This window comes from Triticum aestivum, chromosome 3A (assembly GCF_018294505.1).
Source record: "Triticum aestivum cultivar Chinese Spring chromosome 3A, IWGSC CS RefSeq v2.1, whole genome shotgun sequence".
Classification (NCBI taxonomy): Eukaryota; Viridiplantae; Streptophyta; class Magnoliopsida; order Poales; family Poaceae; genus Triticum; species Triticum aestivum.
The window spans coordinates 242,117,004-242,125,780 of record NC_057800.1 but is presented as its reverse complement, the minus strand read 5'-3'; positions in this window follow the sequence as shown (position 1 = coordinate 242,125,780).

Sequence of the window (8,777 nt, the reverse complement as noted above, 5' to 3'; positions counted from 1 at the left end):
CCGCCACGTCGCCGTTCCCCTCTTCGGGCTCCGACCATCGTCGCCGTCGAATTCGTCGTCTCCAGCGCGTCCCCGAGCCCGCTAACCATCCCTGCAGCTCCGCGGTGAGCCCCCGGATCGTTTCCCCCTTCTCCCCTGGTCTCTTTCGACCTCTAGGCCCTAGCCCCACCTTGGCCGAGAGCTCCACGCCGCCGGCGATGTCGCCGTCGTGGCCACGGTCACCATAGCACCCAACCGAGCGCACTATCGTGCTCCCCACCTCACCAGGAGCACGCAGCGCGCACTAACGCCTCCCCAAACCCCCTGCAACGTCGATTCCGACCGCACCCGAACTCCGGCAGCCGCAGCCGAGCTCGCCGCCGTCGACTCCGGCCACCCCAGGGCCAGCCACGGCCACCGTCCGACGCGCCGTCGAGCTAGCTATCCAACGCACCTAGCCGCACGCCGTTTGGAGCACCACAGAGGAAACCCGAGGCCCCTGCACGCCGCGGACCTCGCCGGCGACTAACCGCCGGCGGGTTTGACCTGTCCGACCTGAGGTTTGACCCCCCCCAGGGTCACTGACGCGTGGGCCCTGTCGGACAGGTGGTTAGTTAGTACTAATTACCGTTAGTCAACCCCCCCTGACACTGACTAGTGGGCCCCAGCGCCACTAATTAGTAATTAGGATTAAACTAACCCTGTTTAACCCCCCTGTCACTGACGTGTGGGCCCCACACGTCAGGTTTGACTTCAGCCAGCCGTAGTTAACCACTGACGTCATGCTGACGTCATGCTGGCGCAATAATTATAATTTCTGGATTTAATTTAAATCAGGAAATTCCAGAATATTATTTAAACTTCAAAAATTCATAACTTTTATTCTGTAACTCCAAATTGGACAAATTATATATGAAAAATGATCAGAAAAATCCAATCTATCCATCTGTACTATTTTCATGCATGATCAAACAAGTTAAATTGATGTTTTAAGCAGAACAAGGAAAAGCACTTTTAAAAGGCCATGTTTGAGTTTGAAATTTGAATCTTTGATTCAAATTTGTTCAAACCCTTCTGGTTCTAGTTGCATTAGCCCAACACACTCATATTGCCATGTTTCATGCATGCATCATATTGTTGCACATTGTTTGGTGATGCTTGTATATCGATGTCCTTTGCGACAGGTTCTGTCTCCGAGGAGTACCGTGATTACCCTAACGAAGAACCATATCAGTGCATCGAACCATCAGGCAAGCAACCAACCATTTGATCATATCGATACAATCCCATGTTCTCGCTCCTGCTCTCTTTTACTGCATTAAGACAACGCAATTCAAACTGCTGTGTGCTACGGTAGTTGAACCCATTTCCTCTGCATGACCTGTCATTGCCATAGTAACTAGATGAAACCCACTAGCATGTGTAGGAGTTGATTGAGCCATATGTATGTGTTGTTCCTACCTTGCTATGCCTGCTATGCTTAGAGTCGTGTCAGGTCTGGTTCATCTGGGTGATGGGCTAGAGTGAAATGATTATGTCGGTAATGGGAGTGGTGTGGTGAACACGATTTGGTAAAGGTATCGATGAGAGGCCATGTAGGAGTACATGGTGGGTTGTTTCATTGAAGCCGACCTTAAGCACTGAGATCTGTATATGTGATTTAAGATACAGCTACTACCATGCATTGGGCCCTGAAATATGACCCCGCTCGACTTCTTATTCACCCTAGCTCTCTGTCCAGGAGTTGCAAGTAGTTTCTGGTGTTTGTAGCCTACTGGAGGCCGTGGACAGCGCTGACCGTAGGGGTGGGCTGTGATGCGGTAGGTACGTGGCACGGTGTACCGAATACCCGTTAGGTATCTCGGGAACCCTGTTCACATCGTTCGGGGCCGTATGGGAAACCTCGGCCGGACTCCCTGCGGATAGAACCTGAATAGGCGATAAACCTGGACTAGAGGCTTAAGTGTTTAGGTAGGTCGTGGTCTACACCCACGCCGGCTTTCGCTTGAAGTCTGCCGAGCACATGTCGTGTGCAGACGCTAAGTGGTGGAAACATGTATGAAGAAGTACACCCCTGCAGGGTTAACATGATCTATTCGAATAGCCGCGTCCGCGGTAAAGGACTACTTGGTTGCCTATACAGTTCATAGACAAGTAAATGGGAACTGCTAAAAGCCTCAAGATAAGTGTGAGTGCCGAGGATGGCTCTTCCGTAGGAAGACGGAGGTGGATCCTCGGTAGTGTATTGAAGTGGTGAGTAGTGGACTCGTGTGCGCAAAACCATTTCAAGTTGGAGTATCGTAGGATAGCCTAGCCAAGAGTCAAAGCTGGCTTGCTGCAATAACTCCACCAACCCTTCTTGATACTATGCATGTATGTAGGATCTGATGTAAGTCTTGCTGAGTACCTTTGTACTCATGTTGCTATAATCTACATTTTTACAGAAGACGCTGCAACCCCTTCTGATGGGTTCTATGTAGACGTTGACATCAACGAGTAGGCTAAAGACCCAGGTGGTGACCCTGAGCTTGTGAAGGACCACATAGTATAGCTAGGCTTTCCAAGCCTCTTTTATTTTACTAGTTGTCTGTACTCAGACAAGTTACTTCCGCTGCTGGTTTGTATGACTGTATGACTTGTATGTTGGGTCGTGAGACCCGTACCTTTGTGTATGATATGTATGGCTCCCTGAGCCTTAAATAAAGTACTTGTGTCGTAGAGTCATGTTGTGATGCTTCGTTGTATTTGCACATATCGGGCATATTGTGTGTATGATTGAAATGCTTGGTATGTGTGGGATCTGACTATCTAGTTGTTTATCTTTAGTAGCCTCTCTTACCGGGAAATGTCTCCTAGTGTTACCACTGAGCCATGGTAGCTTGCTACTGCTCTGGAACACTTAGGCTGGCCGGCATGTGTCCTTCTTCGTTCCTGTGTTTGTCCCTTCGGGGAAATGTCACGCTTTGAGTACCGGAGTCCTGTTAGCCCGCTACAGCCCGGTTTACCGGAGTCCTGCTAGCCCAGTGCTACAGCCCGGACCCACTTGCTGATGACCGACACGTTCGAAGCTGGGTCATGGATGCCTGTCCCTGTAAGTCTGTGCCACTTTGGGTTTACGACTAGTCATGTCAGCCCGGGCTCCTTATCATATGGATGCTAGCGACACTATCATATACGTGAGCCAAAAGGCGCAAACGGTCCCGGGAAAAGGTAAGACGACACCCGTGGGGATACCGTGCGTGAGGCCGCAAAGTGATATGAGGTGTTACCAGCTAGATCGATGTGACATCGAGTCGGGGTCCTGACAATATGCCCTAGAGGCAATAATAAAGTTATTATTTATTTCCTTATATCATGATAAATGTTTATTATTCATTCTAGAATTGTATTAACCGGAAACATAATACATGTGTGAATACATAGACAAACAGAGTGTCACTAGTATGCCTCTACTTGACTAGCTCGTTGATCAAAGATGGTTATGTTTCCTAACCATAGACATGAGTTGTCATTTGATTAACGGGATCACATCATTAGGAGAATGATGTGATTGACTTGACCCATTCCGTTAGCTTAGAACTTGATCGTTTAGTTTGTTGCTATTGCTTTCTTCATAACTTATACATGTTCCTATGACTATGAGATTATGCAACTCCTGTTTACCGGAGGAACACTTTGTGTGCTACCAAATGTGACAACGTAACTGGGTGTTTATAAAGGTGCTCTACAGGTGTCTCCAAAGGTACTTGTTGGGTTGGCGTATTTCGAGATTAGGATTTGTCACTCCGATTATTGGAGAGGTATCTCTGGGCCCTCTCGGTAATGCACATCACTTAAGCCTTGCAAGCATTGCAACTAAATGAGTTAGTTGCAGAATGATGTATTACGGAATGAGTAAAGAGACTTTCCGGTAACGAGATTGAACTAGGTATTGAGATACCAACGATCGAATCTCGGGCAAGTAACATACCGATGAGAAAGGGAACAACGTATGTTGTTATGCGGTCTGACCAATAAAGATCTTCATAGAATATGTGGGAGACAATGTGAGCATCCAGGTTCTGCTATTGATTATTGACCAGAGACATGTCTCGGTCATGTCTACATAGTTCTGGAACCCGTAGGGTCCGCACGCTTAACATTTCGATACCGGTTATATTATGAGTTTATGAGTTTTGATGTACCAAAGGTTGTTCGAAGTCTCGGATGTTATGATAGACATGACGAGGAGTCTCGAAATGGTCGAGACATGAAGATTGATATATTGGACGACTATATTCGGACACCAGAATGGTTCCGGGGGTTATTGTATATATATCGGAGTACCGGGGGGTTACCGGAACCCCCCGGGGGTTATTGGGCCTCATGGGCCCAAAGTAGTGGAAGAGGAGAGACAGCAGGAGGTGGCGTGCAGCCCCCCTTGCCCCAATCCGAATTGGAAAAGGGAAGGGGGCGCGGCCCCGCTTCTCCTTCCTTCTCTCCACCTCCTCCTTCCCCCTTCTCCTAGTTGGAATAGGAAAGGGGGGCAAAACCTACTTGGAGTAGGATTGCCCCCCCCCCACCCTTGGGCGCGCCTCCTCCTCTTGGCCGGCCCCCTCCTCCTCCACTCCTTTATATACGTGGCCAGGGGGCACCCCATAGACACAACAATTGATCTCTTGATCGCTTAGCCGTGTGCGGTGCCCCCTTCCACCATAATACACCTCGATCATATTGTAGCGGTGCTTAGGCGAAGCTCTGCGACGGTAGAACATCATCATGGTCACCACGGCGTCGTGCTGATGGAACTCTCGCGTGAAGCTCTACTGGATTGGAGTTCGCGGGACGTCATCGAGCTGAACGTGTGCTGAACTCGGAGGTTCCGTGTGTTTGGTACTTGGATTGGTCGGATCATGAAGACATACGACTACATCAACCGTGTTGTGCTAACGCTTCCGCTTTCTGTCTACGAGAGTACGTAGACAACATTCTCCCCTCTCGTTTCTATGCATCACCATGATCTTGTGTGTACCTAGGAATTTTTTTGAAATTACTACATTCCCCAACAGATGGCTCCTTCGATCATAGATAGCGATGCAGTCCAGGGTGAGACTTTTCTCCCCGGATAGATCTTTGTATTCGGCGGCTTCGCACTGTGGGCCAACTCGCTTGGCCATCTAGAGCAGATCGAGAGTTATGCCCCTGGCCACCAAGTCAGGTTTGGAAGCTTAAACTACACAGCCGACATCCGCGGAGACTTGATCTTCGACGGATTCGAGCCCCTGCCAAGTGCGCCACACGTTCACGATGAGCACGATTTAGCTCTGTCGTCGGACAGTGTTCGGGAGACCGCACCGTCAACTGCTCCGGCCTTCAATTCGGAGCCAATTGTGCCATGCATGGACGGGTGGATAGACCCCGCCATGGAGGCCGTATTCTTAGCGGCGATCGAGCCGAGTATCGACCTTGCCCTTCATGGGAGCCGTGACACCGAACTACCGGATTCTTCCCCGACCATGGACTCCGAACTGCATGCGCCCGTGCCTATCGAATCTGACTAGGCGCCGATCATGGAGTTCACCTCCGCGGATATCTTTCAACACTCTCCCTTCGGCGACATACTAAACTCATTAAGGTCTCTCTCCCTGTCTGGAGAGTCCTGGCCGAACTATGTTCGGCAGGATTGGGATGCGGATGACGAAGAAATTCGCCGCCCACCCACCACCCACTTAGTAGCCACTGTCGACAACTTGACCGACATGCTCGATTTCGACTCTGAAGACACTGACGGTATGGACGATGATGCGGGAGACGAAGAGGAACCACTGCCTATATACATGGTGGACACACCCAAAGAAGGCAATGGCGACGAGACAGCGGAGGATGACCCCTCCAAGAAGCAACCCAAGCGCAAACGTCAGCGGCGCCTCTCTAAGTCTCGCCAAAGCAAAAGCGGTGATACCGACATAGGAGATAAGAGCACTCCGTACAGTGCCGAAGACGACAACAATCCCCTCCAGCAAGATTTAGAGCAGGAGGATGGAGAAGCCAGCCCTCCCGAGAGAGCGGCAGATGGAGAGGCGGAGGATGATAATTACATGCCTCCCTCCGAAGACGAGGCAAGCCTCGACGACGATGAATTTTTCGTGCTGGAGGATCCCGCCGAACAAGAGCGCTTCAAGCGCAGGCTTATAGCCACGGCAAATAGCCTTAAGAAAAAGCAGCAACAGCTTCAAGCTGATCAAGATTTGCTAGCTGACAGATGGACTGAAGTCCTTGCGGCCGAGGAATATGAACTCGAGCCCCCCTCCAAGAGTTACCCAAAGTGCTGGTTGCTACCCCGACTAGAGGAGGAAGCATTAAAACCTACATCTCCAGCATATGACGCGGCTGATCGGCCACCTCGTGGCCACGACAGAGAGGCATTCCAACCAAAAACTCAGCCCGCACCCCGACGCCACTCAAATAAAAATGACAAGGCACGGGGAAACATGCTAGACCTGCGAGACTTATTGGAGGACAAAGCAAAACACGCAAGATCGATCTACGGATCACGAGGGCGTGCCACTACGCGAGACGATAACCGTCACGCCGGATACAGTAAAAGTAAATCCGGCCGGGCCAAACACAGCGGACAAGAATCATTCGAGCTGCATCGCGACATAGCCCACTACAGAGGCGCCACACACCCCATATGCTTCACAGACGAAGTAATGGATCACTAAATCCCAGAGGGTTTCAAACTCGTAAATATCGAATCATACGACAGCACAACAGATCCCGCGGTATGGATCGAGGACTTCCTCCTGCACATCCACATGGCCCGCGGTGACGATTTACACACCATCAAATACCCCCCACTCAAGCTCAAAGGACCAGCTCGGCATTGGCTCAATAGCCTGCCAGCAGAACCCATTGGATGTTGGGAAGATCTGGAAGTCGCATTCCTTGACAACTTCCAGGGCACTTAAGAGCGACCACTAGATGCTGATGACTTGAGCCACATAATTTAGCAGCCAGAGGAATCGGCCAGGCAATTCTGGACATGGTTCCTGACAAAGAAAAATGAAATCGTCGACTGTCCGGATGCAGAGGCCCTAGCAGCTTTTAAGCACAACATCTGCGACGAGTGGCTCGCCTGGCACCTTGGCAAGGAAAAGCCGAAATCTATGGCAGCCCTCACGACACTCATGACCCGCTTTTGCGCGGGAGAAGACAGTTGGCTGGCTCCCAGCAATAACATATCAAAGAACCATGGTACTTCAGGTACCAAGGATAGCAATGGCAGGTCACGTCGCAACAAACATAAGCATCGCGTTAATAGTGACAATACCGAGGATACGACAGTCAATGCCGGATTCAGAGGCTCTAAACCCGATCAGGGAAAAAGCCATTCAAAAGAAGCACTCCAGGCCCGTCTAGTTTGGACCGTATACTCGATCGCTCGTGCCAAATACATGACACCCCCGACAAGCCAGCCAACCACACCAACATGGAATGTTGGGTGTTCAAGCAGGCCGGCAAGTTAAACACCGAAAACAAAGACAAGAGGCTACATAGCGATGACAAGGAAGAGCCCCAGCAGCCGAACACTGGAGGACAGAAGAGGTTCCCCCCCACAAGTGTGGACGGTGAACATGATAGACGCAACCCACATCCCCAAGAGGGAGTGGAAGCGTGCGTTAAGGGACGTATATGCGTTGGAGCCAGTCGCCCCAAAGTTCAACCCATGGCCCTCCTGTCTGATCACCTTCAATCGCAGGGACCATCCCACTAGTATCCGTCATGGCGGATATGCCGCACTGGTCCTAGGCCCAATCATCGACGGATTTCACCTCACTCGAGTCCTTATGGACGGTGGCAGCAGCCTGAACCTGCTTTATTAGGACACGGTGCGCAAAATGGGTATAGACCCGTCAAGGATCAAACCCACAAGAACGACCTTTAAAGGTGTCATACCAGGTGTAGAGGCCCATTGCATAGGCTCAGTTACACTGGAAGTGGTCTTCGGATCCCCGGATAACTTCCGAAGCGCGGAGTTAATCTTCGATATAGTCCTGTTCCGTAGTGGCTATCATGCACTGCTCAGGCGAACCGCATTTGCAAGATTCAACGCGGTACCGCACTATGCATATCTCAAGCTCAATATGCTAGGACCTCGGGGGGTCATCACAGTCAATGGAAACACATAGTGCTCTCTCCACGCAGAGGAGCACACTGCGGTCCTCGCAGCAGAAGCGCAAAGCAGCCTCTTAAGGCAATCCACCAGTTCGGCGATTAAAGACCCGGACACCTCCAAGCGCGCCCGGAGTAATAGGCAACAACACCGCCTGGCATGTTCCGAGCTCACATAGCAATGTGGCCCCCACCCCAGTACCAGCCAAATGGTGAAATTTGTGCCACACGTACATAATTACGCATTGAAAATACCATGGGCACAGGTGGGGAGGGGGCACGACTACAGCACGCCCCAAGACGCGGCTCAATGGCACTAGGGGTTTCTCGCTTTGTTATTTTTCTCTCTTTCAGGACTTTAATCTCTGGAAACCTCATCCGGTAGTACGATTGCTGGACACACGATGCAACAACCAAGGAGGCAGAAAGCTACGTCGGACCATGGAACTCCCAGGTGGTCTCTGATAACGAGTGAAATACCTGCTTTAAATACCATTCCTCAGCTTGCCCTTGGAGGGGACATGTCAAATAGTCCTACTTTTTTTCTTATCGCACTACTTGTATCATTCTTCTTCGATGCACCTTTTTGAATAAATAATGCATACCACTAGACTATTACCGCATTCTCTATTCTTCTTTTTTTA